The sequence below is a fragment of the Leuresthes tenuis genome, unplaced genomic scaffold (genome assembly GCF_036924035.1).
Source record: "Leuresthes tenuis unplaced genomic scaffold, fLeuTen1.0.hap1 SCAF_9, whole genome shotgun sequence".
NCBI lineage: Eukaryota > Metazoa > Chordata > Actinopteri > Atheriniformes > Atherinopsidae > Leuresthes > Leuresthes tenuis.
The window spans coordinates 12,070,700-12,092,223 of NW_027325363.1; positions in this window are offsets into that span (position 1 = coordinate 12,070,700).

The following is a 21,524-nucleotide window of genomic DNA, read 5'->3' on the forward strand; positions in this document are numbered from 1 at the left end:
AGCTTTACAGACCGATTTTTTTAAAATGTTCCTTTGTAAAATATACTTTAAAGTCGCAAACATTTGGAATCTAATGCGTGATTGGAAAGTCACAACAGCGGACACCGCAGTTTATCTAAAATACTGACACATATCTGTTAAACATCTGTGACTCCCTGCTATAAGTTACCTATGTTGCTTTTTAATGAGAGTAGCTCTTACCATTCCTAAGACTCGAAACTTAATGGTCATAGCAAAGGAATCTGTTGTGCAGATAAATAGCTATGGCTGCAAGGCAGCTTTAGCAATCTATATTTGGTGACAGAGCCAGATAAGATGTCAGGTTTCCTGGCAGTGCTGACAGTCAGGAGCAACATGACTCTGGTGCACTCACATTTTAAAACGCTCCAGGATTCTCTTGTAAGTTTGTAAGTTTATTTTGACTGATCCATGTACATGATATTATCTTGTTTTTGGGTAGTTAATTACATTATGGTCTAAACAAACAGGCCCACACAGATGTGAGTAGTGTTTCAGCCGTTTTTAGGTGTCACATGGGAAGCTTAGGGAAGTAATAACTGACAAACCACACCCAAAGTTTATGGATAGGAAAGCATTTCACAGCATTTCACCACTGCATTGTGAGAGATTTACTTTGGTAGAGACTATTTTATCTGTCTATCTGGGACATTTCATATCATTAGATGGATTATAGAAAAAGTAATAGCTACACTTTAGGAATTTAGGATGTCAAAAGTTGTTCTTTGATGTTTTTAGATAGACAAAACAATACAGAGATGTGACCTAAACCCTTGAAGGTGAGAGTCCATTCACTCTACACCACATTCGCTGGATTCAGAGGGAGTCAGTCTAAATTGTATCCACTCACACTGTACAGTAGTCAGATTTCTCTACGTGCTTCATTTCAGAATCCTCAGACCACGTGCCTCCACGTGAGTCTGTGTTAACCTCTGTGTAATGACCTTTAAAAACTTTTTTCTCTGTCAAGCTGGAAGTTGTAATTGGTTTGTATTTCAGAGAGGGCAAGTGCCTCCATCCATCAGCCATCAAACTCTATTGAGATGTAGTCTGCTAGATCCAGGGCCTGACTGAGGGTGAAAGCCTTGTGAGACTGCTCACTGCTGAGCAGTGGAATACTTAATCTCTTCTATGAATACAAAATCACACTTCAGACACTCAGGGATCCTCCCTGGAATTCCCTCCCTCTGTTTCGCCTCCAACCACCAGCCTTCACTCAGCTTCTGAGGGAAACCACCTAAGCTCACTAGTAAATCTTTCATGGAGCTCTCTTCACTCATTGCATCTTGTTAGTGGCGAGAACGGCAGTCAAGAGAATGAGTGGGTGGGAATGTTGTCTTAATCTATGCAGAGACACGATGTGCAGTGCATGCCACGTGGCTGCCCAACACCCTGCTGTGTGTGGGGATAACTCAAGCAGATTTCAAAATGTCTGAAGACTGAAACAAGTCATTTGAGCACTGAAGTGTGTGAATATGTGATCATGCGTTAGTCCTTATGCTTCTCAGTATAATCCCATGTAAGCCCAAATATACATGCAAACAGGCTGCTTTGTATTCCTTTCTGCAGTCCACATGTTTGAGATTAATACATCTACAAAGGCACATCAAATTCTTATAATTAGGGAACTCTTTATAGACTTCCCTTGCCAATGATGACTGTGAGTGGCAAACTTTGTAACTTTTTTAATTTGCAGAGCCCCTGCTGGGGCAAAGTTGGCTGCATGTCAGGAGTCATCTAAAGGCAGTTGATTCCTAATTTAGTCTGAGATGAGTGGAAGGAACTTTTTTATATATATAATGATGATGAAACAGGTTTGTGTACATTGCTATCTATTCTACAGACTTAACTGAATTAATAAAATTACATAATCTTCAGATGAAAAAACTTATATACAGAAATATGTATTAATAAACAAAAAATTTCAGTCTAGATTTAATGCTAAATTCACTCCTCACAGATTCTCAAGATCTTTAAAAGTGTCTTTAGCATAAAAAAATGGGTAAAGAAAACGGGTGTGATATAAAGTCTATTTACATAGTGACTTTATAAGAATTTATAATCTTTTAACCGGGTTCTTTCCTAAAAGCTCAATGTGGTAAAGAATACACTCTCTCTTCCACCCTTTAAAGTCATTAAACAATATCCACTAATTAGCATTACAGTCAGTTGTTATACGCTTGCTGCAGGGGAATGAATAATTAAATATTGATCAAAATCTCTTATTATTACATCAAATTACTTCCTGCTAAATGAATAAATCATGAAGAAAACCCATAAGCCCAGGCTGGACAATGTTTACAGCATTTAAATGGAATGCATCTAAACCAGCAGTTTGCAGATATAATTGTTTGAAAAGCAAAGATAGCACTGAAAGGAAAAGAAAGAAGTGCCAAAAAACCATTATGAAATTAGTCAGTCAAAATGAGGTCAGATGCTGTTAGATCCACCAGTGCACCTGCATCCCTGCCTGCTCTGGTTATTTCGGGAATTTAAACAAACAGTAAATGCCTGACCAACAAGTAGTATCTGGCACAGATTTGAAATGCCCTTCCTCACACTCTCCTCTTCTGCCAGCCTGAAAACTGTATAGGAGTGAGTGAGGAACGGCTTGTTCCCACATTACCACATCATATTAGTTAGTAAAAAGTTGCAATGATCAAGCATGTAAATCATGAACAAAATGTGATGCTTAGTAAATCTTTAAACAATGTATGGATTAAAATTGCTTGAGTGAGAAATCTGAATTTAAAGCCACGACTACACTGAAATAAATTATCTGGATTAGAGCTGTTAAAGTTGTGTGTGTATTCAAGGAGGTGTGGAGCACTTTCTGGAACCCAACAAATAATGAAAAAGAGTATCTGAGAGAGCCTTTCAGAAATTCAGATGAGGAGGAGTCCACTACTCTGTTAAAGACTGTGTGGGCAAATATTTCAAGAATTTGATGATACATGTATATAAAAACAAATGACTCTTTGAAATTCATATTGGTATTTCATCCCCTATGATTCATACTGTAATATTTAAAGGTCAAGACAAACCAGAGAAATATATGTGCACAAGAAAGAATGCTGCAAACCAACACTGAACCGCGGTGATCTCTGGACATCAAATTAAATATAAATAGAATTCAGATGAGGAAATTATTGCATAGGCTCAGGAACACTTTTGAAAACCACTGACAGTTCATCACAGCACCTGCAAGCTAAAACTGTACCATACAAATGAATGAAGGTACACACACATGTACACTCTGTAATATGAAAAACGAATACCGGGCCCACTGTGCGTTTAGAATAGATTGAGGCCAAGTGGAAAAATGTCCTGTAAAGTAAAAATAATATGAAATCTGAAATCTGAAATCTTCCTGGAAATCATGGACAATGCCTTCTGTGGGTGAAAAAGGAGATGGGACCATCAGTCTTATCATCTGTGATGATACTCAGATACATTGGTGCACATGGCCTGGGTAATTTGTGCATCTGCAACAACATCATTAATGCGAGAAAAACATATGTTGCCATCAAGATAACGTCTTTTTTAGGGAAAAGAAAAACATTTTCTTGCATAATTCATCCAGATAATGCTAAACTGCATTCTGCCTACGTTACAACAAAGTGACCGTCGTTAAAGTGGCTGAAGCCCATCTCAGCTGTCATTGCAGAATATCTTATTTGACATATTATGAAACTAAAAATACAGCAAAGTTACTGAGCAACTGAGATCATATATCACACAATAATGAGAAAATAATGTGCTTTAAAAGTACAGAACTTGCTCTTAATTCTCTTTTGAACCCGACGGATTGTAACATTTGGTTTATATATAGTCTTGTCCTGTTGTTTGCAAACATATAGGGCCACATCCAAGAGGTATTCAGACATGGCATTATAATGAATCTAGCATCATCCAAATGCAAAGGCAGCTTTAAGGGTGTGTTTACACCTTGCAGTAAAATGCATCACTGTACGCATCTTGAATGACGGCTTGTAGCCTCTTCCACACATGGACTCAAAAAAAGATGTCTTCTTTGACCCATCACTGTTCCTCGATGCCAGCATTGCTGGCTTGACAAATGTAAGCTCACACGAGGACGGATCATTTCACCTCTGTTACTATGTCCTTCGAAAGCTCAGAAGCATTTCAGCAGCATTTCGACTTTGACTCCCCATTCTGCTCTCTACTTTCACACATGACACGATGCTCAACAAAGGCACATCAGTTTAACCTTAATTAAATTTAAAGCCACACATTTTTGATCTCTTGCCAGAGAGTGATCTGTGTCTATGGTTTAGTTTCTTCTGTCGTCCCCTACAACCTCTGCATTTTCTCCTTATAAGCATTTGTGAACAAATTAACCCTAGCAGGACGTGGAAAGTGGACATGATTACACCTGCCCAGGAAGCTGCATAAGTAAAAAGTTTGTCATGAGCTTAGGAGGCAACATAGACACACACACACACACACACACACACACAAACACACAAATATATGAAAATTGGAAAAGAAAAACGAACCTACATCTGTTTCCACAAGAAAGGTAAAGGAAGAATCAAATCAAATCAAAGTCCTTTATTAATCCTGCACAAAAAAATTTCAATTAAAATTAATTACAATGAAATTATTGCAGCAGCAAACAGTAAGAACACATAAACCAAGTTATACTATAGACAACAAAAATAGAAATATGATGAAAAGATATATACATAATATAAAAATAGATATGTGTTCACAGAACAAAGTAATTATGACTATGAAACTGTAAACTGCTATGATTGGTGCAAACCAATATTAAACTGTGCAAATCAAAATAAACCGATAGGATAGATGCAAACAGAATAATGAAATGCAAATATCACATAATATCACGTGTGGGAAAAATTCTTGAATATCTGTTACAGAGTCTAACAAGGTATGAAATACATAAATGTTTCTTTCCTGTGTCATCTGTTCAGCTTAAGAGATAACAACACTTCTATTACATTGGCATGGATTGTATTTTTATTTCCAAGCAATCTTGTGAGGCTGAATAGGGTGAATCAGCTTGCTTTGATGTCAAGCTGTTGGCGAAAACAGAGCCACAACCTGTCCATCAGTAATTATGAGCCTCGCAGGATGTCTTGTGTTTTTGGTTCATCCTTCTGTCAGTTATTCAACAGAAATATTTTGCAATTCATCTGAGCTTATTCCTCATGAGCTAGTTCTTTCCCATTGAGTTCCTTTTTCTATATTTATACACTAAAAGCAAAGTGATGATGCTTTCAAAAACAATGCCAAGTATAAATTATTTGGCATGCTTTTAAACACAGTTTTCCAAGTTACTTGGCAAGTAGACGGTAGGGACACCTCTCAGATTTTAAAAGAAAGTGAAGTCTGAGCTAAAAGGACTCTTTATTTCATACATTATTCAAAACATCTGCAATAAGTGCCGAGAAAACAAATAAGAGATTGATGAGAGCACAAGCCTACAACAAACGATCCATACTTTCATCCTCTATACTGGCTTAATACAATTCAGTGTCTCAGGAGGGCTGTTCTATCCCATTTGCCATCAGGCAAAATGCAGGGTACACCCTAGACAGGTCACCAGTTCATCACAGGGTTAAAACAGAGACAAACAGGAGAAGCAACCATGCACAATCATACTCACTGTCAATTTAGCCTTAACCCAACATGCATGTTGATGGAAAGAAGCTGGAGTACCCAGGGGAGACACAGGGTGAAAATGCAAACTCCACACAGAAAGGCCCCAGCTGGGATTCGAAACAAGAACCAATTTGCTGTGAGGTGACAGTGCTAACTACCACACCAGCCCCAGAACAAATGATTATTCGCATTAATGAGTCAACACTAAAGTATTTTTTGCATGCAATCACATTTCCCTGACTGGTCCACTACAATGTGCCGAAAAATTTACCCAATGTTGATACCAACATAACTCTGTTATTTCATTTTCCATAGTGGGTCAGCAGGGCTTATATGTGCGCTATCTGTTCTTTGAGCAGGTACAAAGATTAGCTGATAAAAGGTGTGTTTTTACAATGTAACTAACAGAGGACAATACCTGGCAACACAATGGAATACTAGTAATACAATCTTTAGTTGGACTTCTGTAAGTGATTAGACTGTGAGTCAATCAGAGTACATGGACAGCACATTTTGTCAAAGGTTGTGAGAAGCCAAACTGCTACTGCTGTTTCAGAACAAAATGGTGCAGCTCATTTGTTTTTGTTACATTTTCTCTGTTTTTTTCCGAGTGTAAGAAGTAGCTACAGTAGCCCTTGGAAGCAGCATACGAAGAAACATTTACTTAATAAGTAATTTTAAGTAAAATAAGAAGGCATTCGTTGCGATCCAAAAACTACTAAAAAAAAAACATTAAAATGCCATAAAGATGCAACATTCTATTTTTACAAAGAACATGACAATTGTAATTTATGTCTGTCCAAAAGATGCTACCCCCTGTTTGTAGCATATTTAGGTATAAGCAGTAGCACCATTGGATAAGGAGGTCTTACCTGAGGACCCCTACTGGAAGTAGTACCTTCACATGCAGGGGATTTGACCCCACATCACCCACATGAAAGGCAGTAATCTTACCACTACACTATCATTAACTTCATTCATTCTTGATTGAGTACAGCAAGTATATTGTGTTGTATTATATGTAGAATTGTTTATTTTTCATCTGCAGCATCTGGAACGTTTTGGATGCTTAACATATTGTTCCTCAACATTTATGTGACTTTGGATACTGCTCAATTCAGCTCTAGTAAAATATTGATGCTGGTGCACATAATTGACTTCACAAACACCAGATTTGAAACTCTATACTATACTGTGAAATACAGAGAGTTTTACCTGGCTGTCTAAGAACCTGTTGGCAAGAACTTGAACGTAACACACTTTAATAATGTAAAAAGAGAATATAATTTATTTAAAGCTTTAATCAGTATATGTTGTGGCAGAATACCTTAATGTTCCATTCTCATTTCTTAAAGCATCACTGCATTGGGTGGAAGATGTGAGCAAATCTGAGTATTAGAATTTAATTCTTACTTTGAGGGAATATTTGCCAAAGAAAAAAGTGAAGCACACACACTCACACACACACACAGCCCTGCCATCTGGCACAAGAGATTCATACAAATGATAAAGAAAGTGTTTCAGACTGTGCTGCACCGAGGTGACAGTAAGTTGCAGCATGAAGACCACTACACTACACAACGGCACTTCCATTGCTCAGTGCCAACCTGTGATCAAAATGAGTTGGAAAAGAAGATCTCAGATAGATGAGAAAACTTTTGAGGATACTTTGAGGCTACAGACAGGAGGAGATGACATGGAGATGACATCAATGCATTGACTAAGTGTGCGACAGACAATATCAACTTCTGTGTGGTGACTATCAACCCCATTAGGACAGTGAGACGCTTCCCCAGTAACAAGCCCTGGATCACCAGTGACCTAAAAAATCTGCCGAGCATGAAGAAGAAAGTCTTCGGGGAGGGAGACAAGGAGTTTTTGAAGAGTGTATGGAAACAAACAAACAAAAAAAAAGATAAGAGAGAGCAAGGGGTTGTAGAGAAAAGAGTTGGGAAACAAACTTCAGGGGAACAGCGTGACGGATGTGTGCTTGTGGATGGAAAACATCACAGGCTTCATCCTTACCACCTCTTCAATCTTAGCCTGAGTCAGAAGAAAGTTCCGGTGTAGGAGAAGACATCCTGTCTTGTTCCAGATCCGGTTTCATCTAGATATCCTCTAGCTATCCTCTAACTAGCTTCCCTAACATCCCACACCTGGAAAGTCCTGTTATTGTCACACCTAAGTAAGCAAGTGAACACCTTTCAAGACCTACTACACTTATCATCCTGGGATTGGTGTTGAAAATGCCATCCTCTACCTGCTTCAATGGGTCATCTGGACAAAGCACAGATAAGATTGTGTTCTCTTATTTATCAAGTGCTTTTAATACAATTCAGCCTGCACTGTCATGTCAAATGCTGCAGAAGATAGAGGTGTATGTCTGCACAAGCATTTGAATTATTGACTACCTCAGAAACAGACCAGTTTGTGAGACTGAAGGGTTGTATGTCTGTGAAGGCAGTCAGCTGCAAAGGAGGATCACAGGAGACTCTACTCTCAGTTTCTCTTCCCTCTGTACATGTCAGGCTCACAGTTCAAATGAGAGTCAGTCATCTCCAGAAATACTGGAGTGTATCAGTGACTGACAAGAGGCTCAGTTTGAGGAACTGGTCAACTGCTTTGTGGCATGGTGTGAAATTGAATGTCAAGAAGACAAAGGTGATAGTTGGGGATTTTAGGAAGACCAGGAATAAGTTGAAAACTATTCCTATCCTGGGAGAGGAGGTAGAGGTGTTGGAGTGTTTGGACAACACTAAGGCTGTCTACATGAAGGGACAGAGTAGACTCCAGTTCTTGAAGAAGCTTAAGTCCTGCAATATTTGCATTAAGTTGCTTTGCATTAAGTCTGTGTTGGAAAGTGCAATCTGCTTTGCAGCCATCTGCTGGGCCAGCAGAAACTGAACAAACCAATAAAGAAAGGTGGATCTGCTGGACACTGCTCTGAAGCCCCTGGTGTTGATCGTGAAAGGAAGTATGTTGTAAAATCTGTTTGACATAATGGACGATGCTGCAAACCCACTAAATAGCATGGTAATCAAACAACAAAATGTGTTCATTCAGAGTCTTCTCCAACTTTATTTTTTTAAAAGCCACAAAATGCAACGGGTCCATCAGACCCACAAACACTGGCTGAGTAACAACAATATGAACATCACACAAGGGTTAACAAGAGTTATCAAAATCAATTAAAATCATAAGTCATGCCTTTAATTATTTAATTTAATTATAATTTCTTTGACAACATTGAATGACTTACATTAACTATCACAAAACTTTGGTGTAAAGCGAGACAGAAAGTGAAAAATTTTGTACTTTTAATGAAGTAAAAAAGGGAATTTTGAACATATGAAGCAATTCCATCGAAATGTTTAACTTCCGTGTTCATCACATCTTACTTTATCTATGTGACTTGTAACCAAAGCAACAGTTCTTAGAATCTTGAGGTTTATTATTCCACTGTGTGTCTCATGACCATGGGACTTGGCGTGTGAAACACCAGAGGGTAAGCTCTTTATCAGTAGTTGCCTATGCAACACTTCTGTCATAAGGAATGTTGGCCTCTCACCCCATTTCCACGTGAATTTCTTCTGTTATCACCAGACACAAAGATACTGAAGGGTGTTTGCTTATCACATTAGACAACTCTTATACACCATAGAAATAATGGTAGCTCAAACATTGCCTCTTTTGAACTATCGATACTGCTTTATTTGAGTATGGTTAAAACTTGTGTTGATGTGATGTTTACATCTACTCTCATAACCGCACTCGCCACTCTGTGATGCCATACTTAAGAACTTAAGTAAGGCTTACGTCCTTGTAAAGTCAGCATACCAACATGCTCATAATGATAAAGTCAACAAGTGGATAAGTACAGTTGGAGGATTGATTTAAAACAAATTCTCCATCCAAAATGTCCACATAGGTTGATTTTTACTACCATAATGTTCAATCACATATATGTCTTTAAAATAGCACGGCTGAAGTTTTCCAAGTTCCACAGCAGTTGGTTTACTGTGTTTATCGACTTTGCTTTTTAGGGATTGAACAGTTGGAAAACAGGAATAAGATGAAAATATGGAGAGTATATTGGATTGCAGGTATTTGGTAATGAGAGAACTGCTTGACTTGAACATTTCTGTGATGATAAGTAAAAGATCATTACAATTCCTCTTAGAAATGACAACAGACTGTGGAATGACCTCAAGAAAGTCTGAGCTGCAGCTCAGTTCTGTTATGAAGAACAGTCCACAAATTATTCATGGATATTGTGAACCAGCACTACAGGAAGCACTTTGTTGAAGTTATTATTGCCAAAGGAGGTTTCATCAGTTATTAAATCTAAGGGCACATGGAATGTTTATTGAGTGTGTTCAATAAAGAAAGAATTATCCATCAATTGCTTGACTTATTAGTCTAAGCACACAATGTTTGTCTGTACTTATGACTTAGATAGAGATCAAATCACATTTTAAAATCAACTAATGCAGAAAGCACAGTTTCAGCTTCAACTACACCAAGTGTTCACTGTTCTGACACACTTTTTGTTCTGTGAAAATACTTTAAAAGCTTTTAGCAAAGACAACTGAACTCAGAAAAAAGTTTGAGAGGAAAGTCATCACAGAAGCAATGCTAAAACATAACTTTTTAGAAAAATCAAATTAAACTAAAATAAATTTTGACTTACAGTGTCTTGCTAACTTTAAAGATAAAGCAGTCAAAGTCAAATTTGTGGTTTCTAATTCATGTGAATTGAATTAGTCCATCTGCGGTTGCTGAACTTTAGTCTCCAGCAGGTGGAGCTCTGGCCTAAATCAACTGGTTTATTACAATAATAAGTCTGCTTTATATTATATTCCAGCTGTTAGGTCAAACTCTGCACTCTGCACTCTAGTCTGAGAACTATTATAAGAATGATAACAAATGTTTTAGCCAGATGACACATTTCCAAAAATCTGCACAGGGTTCAGTAGAGCAGTATAGTGTAAAGAAGATGAAGAAATGTCTTAAATAACGGATAAATTACATCTGAGATCAGAGGAAAGAGGGCTGTTGGCACTTCAGCCGTGCCCCACAGGATTTGTTAACATACCTTGTTGCATACTTAAAATATATTTAACATACATATTATACTACATATAGCATATATAAAGCCACGAGGCTGCAAATTGAGTAAGACGCCTCAACATATTCAATGCTGAAACTCTTCTACATTCACTCGAGTCCCACATAGATGCATGCTGGATGAGCAAGGCCATCCAGTGGTCAGACATGATGAATGACATCTTCTCATAAAATATCTGTGTAAAATCCAAACTAATTGACATGCTTATAAATGAATAATGTAAATTTACTCCATCATTACTTTTAGCAATTAATAATTCAATAAGCTTCTGGACTTGAGTGGAAAACACAAAATCACATCTGCACCGATTAGCCACATTATCAGACTCAGAATATTTATATCAGAATTTTATCAATTTAACAACATCTAGATATTTTTTACTATAAAACCATAAATATATAAAGAATGGCTGCTGAGTTTCAAGAGATGGGTGCGTATAGTTGTATTATATTCATCAAGAGTGCAAAATCTATCAGTGAGAATGCAATTTCCTTTATAATCCTGCAATTTCAGAGGCAATATTGTTATATATCATTTTAGCATTTAACGAGCCTGTATTTATGCTATGAGAACAGCAGTAAATCTGCAATTATATATGTCCTACTCCAGAATCCCAACTCATGCAGACTTCCTGGTCTGTAGAGTCCCTCAAGGTCCATGAGGCTGAAGGGTTTTGTTTTGCTAACCCCTAGAGGTGAAAGATCAACTATGTGTAAATCAACCCTAACTGTTGTTGTTGCTCCCTGAATCACAGCCAACGTGTTACTGTCACACCAGATGAATGCATAACACACATACACAAACTCACAAAAAGACGCTACAATAAGCAATAAAAGAGGTCAGATTTTTGGGATTTTGTGATATAGCAACAGTTTGAATAGTAGCATAAATGCATTGAGTGGGTGTAAGTGTGATACAGGAAGCAGGAGAGCTATTAAGCAAGAAAGACAAGGTCACACAGATTAGTCATCAATAATGACTGTAACATACCCTGTAAGGGCTTTAACAGTTTTGCCACATGATAGCTTAAAATATTCCCTTTTTTTAGCACATTTAACAGTATCTGACTGAGCTCAGAAGATAAAATAAAGAGGATCTTGACACTGAAGAGTTGAGACAGTTTTATTTTTCTCCATAAAATATTTTACCGATATGGACAAAATGATGTGAAATATAATCACAGTGGTGTGCATAAACAATAAAACCGTAGTGGTTGCCATTACTGACAAGGTGTTTTACAGAACCACTCCTGTGGGAAAAGTTACTCCTCTTTTCAAGATGTGTGAAAAATAAATATTATATCTTCTGATACACTCTCCATCCTTTCCAAATACCTCTCCTCTACTCTTCAGGATCATGATCACAAAATGGAGAATATTTAGCACAGGATTTCTACTGGAATAAATCTCTTGAATGCACGTACAAATTTTCTGCATTGCAATTAAGGATATCATAAGATTTTTTCTGGCCTATACACCTCTCACCGTGGGAATCATATAAATGTACCACAGACACTGGTCTGATGAGAGAAGTGTTTGCTGCAGAGAAATTGTGGACTGTTTTACTTTTCTTTTCGCTTTAAATTATTGCATAAAACTTTCAAAAATGCATTGTGTAATAACACCAGTTTCATTGTTGCTGTTTATTATGGTTCCAGAAGTTCTGTCTTTTTCATACGGATCTGGGAACAGGGAAGTTCACCTTTGCTGTTCATTGCTGTACTCTCTATCATTTCCTGAGGTTAACAATGCAGCACTGTGACCTTTGTCAACCCATTAGCTGAATGTTTGAACAGATACAACTATAATATGTTATAAGGTCATTGGGGATTGCAGTCTGACTCATCTCTTCCTACTTTACTTCTGAGCCTTGTAAATTTTGCTGTTTCTGGATGTATGAAGCACACAGATTTGTTACAGCAAACTTGGCCAGTATTGACGACACAAAGAAAATGGAGAATCTCATGGGACTGTATGAGCTCACTGAGCCACATGCTTGATTCTGGTGTCCTTCTGGCATAATCTGAGACCTCATAGGATCATTGACTATTGAAGGTTGATTTCATTTACAGATCCTTCACAGAAAGACAAATTCTTTAGTTATGAGCTTTAATAATCAAGCATGTCAGATTAATGGCAAAATAACACCCTGGACTGGTCGATCACAGCAATATTATAGCAATATTACATGGATTAGTTTATCCCTATCTATTTATGTTGCCTGTTCATTTTGTCTTTCTTGCAAACATTTTAAAATATTTAAGGAATACTATTAGGTCATCCAAGATAACAGCTGCTGAAAACATAATTAAAAAATCACCTTCCTGTAAAATAATACAACAATGTTTCATCTGCCAGGTAAAAAAGATATTGTACTAAATATAAATATTCCTGTAGGAAAGGACTGGATCCTCTCAGTGGGTAATCCTAAGAGCTTGAATAAGGGCAACTGAAAGTCCTTTCAAGAAAAAAAAGTTGCCAGTTGCCCTTATTCACACTCTTGGGATTACCATGACAAGAATGACTCAGAATCTACACTGACATATCTCAGTGGGTAAAGTGCATAACCAAAAGCATTGCCATGCTGGCAAAATCCATAGTAAATCCTTTCATTAACATGCTTTCTTTGTGTATTTATCTATGGGATTAATGCATATGGTGACAATGTTCCAATAAAGGTCAACACATATATGCAAAATATGCCACTTTCACTTTCTGCATCTTTTTGTTATATTGAGAAAATGAGTGGGTTGAAAATGCAGAGTAAATAAATATATGGACAAATAGCCTGGAGTTGTTTTTTAATTTCTTTATGAAGGTTGATATTGAAGGCAGTAATCAGCACGGTCAGCCTTGACAGTTGCACAGTTTCTGTGTTTATTAGGTGTTGCAAATGCACAGCAAAAACATTTAGAATCCACACAGTTTTTAGTGTAATGATTCAGACATCACAGATTAGCTAAATAACTTTGGTTATCATAGTCAACAATTTATGCTGGTCAAAATTCCATAGATGAGTCTGTATAAACATATATAGAGAGATGCTTTTACAACAAGGGGACAGAAAGCAGTGCTAATCTGACAGAGCCAAGCTTCTAAGCAGAGATGACTTTAAATGCAACAAGTGCCAAAAAAGATGGATTTAAATAGTTCAGTATTCTAAAGTAATTACATCCCTTTGGCAGATTCAGAAAATGAAATTGACTGATTGGGGTCCTGATGGTTCCAAGGGCAACAAAAGTCTCTGCAGCACCTACTTTGTATGTCAAAAAGCAAAACTGTGATCCCATGAAAAAGCATTGTCTCTCTCATGGTAACAGAGAGAACATGAATACATGCATCTAATGATTTGAAATCACAGTGATTTACCTTGGAAACACTGAGGAAACACACCGCATTAATCAAGCCATGCAGTTGTTTACTTAAACATATCTAATAATCATTCATTTTAAGTAAAAGCATGGGGAAGACAGATAATTTGTTATGATGTTTTTCTGAAGACTGTATTAATAAACTGACACATTCAGAGCTACCGAGACTTTGAATGTGACAGTCATACTAACATTACCGTTATGTCACTGATAGGCTCAAATAAGGAGAGCATGAATACAGAATGACATTAAGATCAGGTAACATCATCCAAAAATATTGTCAGTTTACATTTTATCTAAGTCGATACTAGAACTCTGAAATCTGATATAGAATTTTATGAATCAGTTGTTTCTTTTTTAGTCAACAAGAATTAATACATGATGCAAATGTACATTTATTAAAGAAATCTACAGAATCTCAGTTTTGCCCCCTGGATGGTTATACGCCTTGTAATGTTTGCAAGGACGCAAACCCAACAACATATTTCTCGTTAACCTAAAGTACAGTCTGTTTCCTTTTAGCACTTTCTTTATTTACAGAACGTCTTCATTTTTACATGGTAATGAAACCACAAACATTTTTGTCAGGGTCTTTTTCAAGCAACTGAAAGCTGTTGTTCATTAATGACATTCTCTTTCACTAAATCAACTCACACATGTTTTCAGCGTGGTGTATGTGCAGTTGAAAGAGAACTGTGATACATTAAGGACTGACTGCAGGACTTTGACATCCTCTAACTGCTCTACTTGAAAGCATTGTATTTACTGGGTTCATTGGCGCTCAAAGGACCATTAGGCTTGGAAATATAGTGGAATATTAAAGACAGGAGGGGACATTTTGGTTGGCACAGTGCTGAGCCAGCCAGCCCATGTTCTCTGGTGCTATACTCGCAATATGCTGTATGTTGTAGTCATGTACTCATGTTAAGTCTATAATGACTATGGATGTAACGTTTGAGGTCACTGAGAGTTAAGACGGCTACACATGACTGGAAGTTGTTCAGTGCACAGCAGAGGCCTTTGTGCTTTTGCACATGAAAATCCCTCAGCCCTTACAAAACAAAAAAAAAACTCATAATGTGCACCACTGAGTCTTGTGAAACCAGCCGGATCACATGCTTTTGACAACTTCTGTCATGTGTACTGTTCTATTTCTCAAATACTATGGTACTATCTTTGTCCTCACATCAACTTCTGAGGCTTAATACATATATACTACTGTGTGGTACAACATAATCTTTATGAAGTACAAAAACTGTATGCAAAGTAAATCTTCATTTTAAAAAAGTAGAAAGTAATAGTGTGTATAAAATGTTTTAATTGTTTGAATATAGATATTAAGAACTGCTAACTTGCATATTTTTTGTGGCTTTCCCAATCAGAGATTTGGTCCAATTCTTTCATGTGAAAGAGTTATAGAATCTGGAGTGCAGGACTGGCCTTTTAGTGTTTGGTTGCTTTGGTAACCTGATCGCTGCAATCAGAGGGATAAACAAAGCAGTAAACACATGCGTTTACAAGTCATTTAAACGACAGTGTGTATTTCTGGCATGTTTACACAAAACAATGAAATCAGACACATTCACATGCACAAACATGCTTGTGCATACAGCACATCAACCACTGGCCTCATAAACAAAGCACGGACATAAACATACAAGGACCCTTTTCCCATATCTCCAGCAGAGACATCAAAATTATTCAATTAGGTTGGTTTGACAATCTGATGGCACAAAGTTCTTCAATCAGATAAAATAAAATAAAATAAAAACTGTAAATGGAAAAGATATAAGCTAAACTAAATGTTTTATTTTTCATTCCCCCTGCAATAAAAATATCTGGCAAATTGTCATAAACTGAGTCACAAGTTCCTGGCAACTCTGAAGCAGGGCTGCATCACGAAAGGTGTAAAGAATGGAGGGGAAAGAGGATAGACATAACTAGAACACTATTACCTCAGTGGCTCCAGGTGTTTAATCGTTGCACTTCCTTATTATGTAATAAATAAGGGGTTAAACAGTTAGGCTGGAGCTTCATTTACAACCTGAACATATGTGAGGTGTACACAGACTGACATGAATGGACCAAAGCCACTTCTAACAGTTCAATATGTGCATTCCAGCAAAAAGTTTCTGGTGCTGTTTGTGTTCCATCGTCTATAAACTTCCCCATTTTTTTTAAAGAGCTTGGCTGTTCGTGACATTTGTAAAAAATGTATCTTTGGGTGGCTCATTAGCTCTTGACAAATGACAAAAACAGCAAATGTCTCACAACATAACTTATACGGTGTGTGACAAGTCTCTTGCGATCTATAATTATTGTGTGGGCATTTCAGACATTCCTATAGACATATCAGAAAATAAAGGCTAAAACCAGCTAGCACATAGTTCAGAGTTAAAAGAGAGTATGACCCTCAACAACCAAACCAGGTTTCTTATAGAGAGGTCGATGTTTCACTTAGTCCCTCTACAAAGGACAAGATAAGCCTTGCTTTAGCAAAGAGACAACTATGCTTCTTGCTTTCTGCAAAGTTTTACCACATAGTGTCTTTATGTGAAAAAAAAGATAATAAGGCAATAATGATCACGTTAGTTATGAAGATACAGTATGGAAGGAGATTTAGTCAACAGAGCTAGAAATGACCAGAGCTTATAAATATATAAGATGTTCATTTGAAGGTGAGTAAAAGCATGAGTAAAAGCATGCATTATCAAAAAGGTGACGCAACACAAGACCGGACAGAAAAATACACAAACAACAAATCTGCAGAAGAGACTAACAGCAGTAACAACATTTAGCATTATTTTTCAGTCTTTTCTAAACTCACTTCTTACTCATGAGGCAAAATACATCTGGTTGTATTTTGTCTTAGTCATGAAACTAAGCCTAAAAAAACACACCGCTGTCATTGCAATGGGAAGATCTGAGTGATCTCAGAGATGCAAAACAAAGATCCATCATAAACTCATTGAGCGGCCCGCTAAGAATCTCCAGCATTCTGTTGCTATTGCCAAAAACTTTGATCACTTTGATTTATGTTTGAGGACACATATGACAGTCAGTTACATTTTTGTAAATCATCTATGTCATTGCCAAATAGTTTAAAAGGGTTCTGAAGTCCAGTGTCATTTCTTGTTAAGAGTATAACCAAGTCCATATTTACCTACTGCTGAGCAGAAATGTCAGCAACACATATCTTCCTCCAGCACTGAACCTCACTTAAATGTCCCTGGCCCACAAATCAAAGCTACTTAGGTCAGGTGTAAATTCTCTCATAGACAGATTAGATACATGAATAATTATTTCTAATTATGTGATTCTCTAAAACACACTTGCAGACACAGAAGTATGTTTTTTTATCTAAAGTATTGAATGTGAAAGACTGTAAAAGTCAAGAGAGTATACTTTATAAGTTTATTAGTTTATATTAGTGTACTTGAAATTTTTATTCACTTTACTCAAGTCACGACTTTTGATTCCAATCAGCAAAACTAGAAACTATACGTATCAACTATAACTTATATTATAACTTATACTTATTGCTCCAGTTAACCCTTTGGCCTGCTTAATGGTACTATTTGTGACATTAAGGTAGGACATGAGTTTCATGCTCAAATTCATACTTTGTAGCAAAACGGTGAGAACTGTGTTTGAGAACAACCAGAAAGAAAGAAAGAAAGAAAGAAAGAAAGAAAAAGGAAAGAAAGAAAGAAAGTTGAAAGCATGCAGTAGAAAAATAAGGCATAAAACAGACACACTCATACAGGCACAAAGTTATCCACATATATCAACACACATGGCTCTGATTATAGCTTCTGAGGAAATTAATAATAGAGTATTAAGCTCTCTAACAAAAGGTCAGCGCCCTACAGACTACAGACCAGGAGTTTGTTACCTCGATTTTCAAATTATCGTCTCACAGGCGGATGCAACTTAGAATCTGTGGTGAACAAGAAAAAGGAGCTCATTTGATCAAGCACAATCACTTCATTCCAGTCAAAGCTTTTTGATGTCAAATAATAGATAGCTTTCTCTTGGGGTATTTCTATTATTGCAGAGTCAATCTGGAGGGTAACAGCCTTCTTAGTTTTGGGCAAATGTTTCATTAAAATCATTAAAACTTGTTACAGAACACATCACATTGTCATGATTATCAAGTCATGATCACATTCATGAGTGCTGGATGTTCACTGGCAGAAGCAAACAATCATCCGTAATTTGTAAGAAATCACTTTCATCTCTTTATCTTCTTCCCAAAAAAATCCCTATAAAGTGCATCCACGATGTTATTCGATATGTTTGACAGCTCTCAACACCGTGATAGGGCAAGATAAAAAAAGCACCTGACATTCTTGACTTAGCCACATACTTTCTTAGCTGCCATGTCATGACTCTAAAAGCCAAAGGTCTCATCAGACTCACCGCAGACAACTGTTAACATGTGTGACTAATGTTACACTGGTCAGGCGTGTCAAGAGAAAGGGCCTCCTTCACATCAGTACTGTTGAGAATCATGAAACTTGAGTCAGAGTGTGTCAGAGAGAAATAAAAGAACTACATTTTAGGGGACTGCTTTAAAGCTCAAACAACACAGACGCTCACTATGCTGCATATACACACAAAAAGATTATACTTAATCAAATTCCAAATATAATATTATACTTTTTTGTGAAATCGTGGCACAGTTGAGACTTATTGCAATTGTTTATAACATCATAAAATCATGGGACAATGAGAAAACAGATGACAGCTAATACCATAAGTACAAAATCAACTCAAGCTAGTTGGCTTGTGGAATACTGGCAGAGGAACAAATGGGCTGAGCAGTAATGACTGACAAAGCCACTGTGGGGCAACTCCTAAAATCACAATCAAATCAAATGCTCATAAATATCCAAATAAAAATAGCTAAGCTTTGTTTTCCTTGCAAATCTTTAGAGCAATTTATACAGTGCATCTTGAAATCAGACCGAGTTGGTCTGGAAAAACAGAAACAAACTGCAGCTGCCAAGGTTGACTGATCTGGTCATTGTCTACTCCATAAACCTTCTAAACTAAATAAAAAACAACTCCAGGCTATTTGTTCCTTTGTCTGTTAGTTCTGCATTTTCAAACCCTTTTTTTCTCAAATTGCAAATGTGGACTCAGACAACAAAACAGTTTTTGCATTCCTTTATTCACTCTTTAAGTCACTATGATGCTTAATGCTTCTCTATCTACGGTAAACTCTTAAAGAGGCAGTGTCTGTTTGTATACAGCTCTTATTTGCACTCCATATCTTTCAATATATGTAGAATATTCTGTCATTTGACACTGAAGATAAACTATGTGCCAGTTGACAGAGATGTAGTGACAAAGAGTTTCTAAAATTTTGTATGGTTTTGAAATCACAAACGCATACAAATAGCTGTAAATATAGAGAAGAACACCGTAAACTGTTGGATTAAATCAAGAAAAGATGTCAACATAAGTAGTGTCTCATACAAGTTAATATTTCCCAAAGTGTTCTTTTCCTGTGATTCACCTCCAATAGAAGACGGACCCCAGTCATAACCAACCAGTAAGTGTGAGTAACTGAAGCGAACGCTGTATGTGTCCACAGATTCCTCAGAGCCTACCAGCAAGCTGTGATATTTAACAGCCAACCTGTTCCTCAACACTCCATGACACTCACATTTAAAGTAGAGAGAAGGGAGCAACATCATAGCAGAAGCATTTATGTAGCATTTCCCAGAGTCACGTGTATCCAAACACAGGGATCAAACATTATGCAGAATCAAAATCAATCCAAAAAAAAGCAAGAACAAGAACATTTTAAGTACTGTAGTTTGAAGACTAATACAACTGCCCTTGTAGAGCTCCATCATCTGGAGTACATTAAAGTCAAAATGGAAACAGTTTTGTTGGCCAGAAAATAAATGGACCACATTCAACTGCGATCAGCAGAATCACAAACAAACAAATCATATTGTTCTGTCCACGTAGTTTATGCACATGCAAACAGGCACTTATGAAACCTGTTGGAGGCTATGCTTGCCCCATCATCTCTTCTCCTCAGCCCTCTAATCCTCTTATCACTGCAAGTTTCCATCTCAAGAGGCTTAACTCCTCAGTTATAATGATGACTTGGATCAAGACATAATTAACTGTACTATGTGTCTGCCTCAAAGTAAAATTCTGCTCTGCTAGCAGGTTAAACCCACGTTGACTGGGGTAGGCAATAAATCCTGAATAATTGAATTAGGTTCAGTTTGCATAAGATTACTTGCCAGAGATGAGAACAGAGCCCCATTAACTCCAGTCAGTGAAGAAGTCAGGGTGTAAATCAAGTGTGCAACCTCTGAGAATACAGATTTAATATTCTTGTATCTCATTTGAGATAATTACAAGGGTATACACGACAAACTTCTAGAGTCTGAGGGACCAAAGTGACATATTATAAAGAATATTGCAAAAAGTGAACCAGCTGCTGAATTCCAAAAACAATCAAAACATAATTTATTAGTAACAGCTTGATAATTTGTTACTGTTTCAGTATAAGTGAGCAATCAAATTTAGCTGCTCTGAAGTGTATTGAAGATTATCTGCCCGGTGTTTTCTTTTTTGTGTGTCCTTCGTTAATAAGAATACGTAATTACTCAGTTCAACTGGATTCCTGAAGGTTTACGGTGTGGTCATTAATGGGCCTCTCAGCAAATGTGACTACCGTTCATGTGCAACAGTTTGTTTATATGAGGGTTTGTGTGTGCATACATGCGTGTCCCAAATCAGTAAATGTTTGTTTCTTTGTTTCACTGTGTAGATGTGGTGAAGCCGCAGCTTTATGGCAAAAACACACATAAAGTCAGTCGGAGCTGGGTTAACAATGAGTAGAGTTTACAAAAATGTCGATGGGAACAGTTAAATCAAACCATCCACAAACACATCGCCTGCAAATGATGATACCAGTCAAATTTGAGACCATTTTATGAGAAAACTTGAAAATTGAAAACATCGTCTTGCTGAAATGGAAGCGTATTTCTGTGATGTGATTAAAAAAATTCTAATTCAAATTGGAATTTCAAGTAAATATCTCAAAATTTAGAAATGTTAAAACAATATTTTGAGAAAAAGAATGAGAACGAGTTAGTAGTGTTTTTAATCTGAGTGAACTTTCAAGTAATTTTGGGGTGTTTTAAAGCTCCGAGCACTGTTCATACTTTGTCTAAATTGACTCATGAACTATTTACTGGCAAACAAAATCACAAGCAAAGGTCATTCAGGGCCCAGTTGATAAATCACACCATAATTCTTACTGAATGTGTGATGTTGATTTATAACCTATGTACCTCAAAAACTTAAACAAGTAAGTCAAAGATT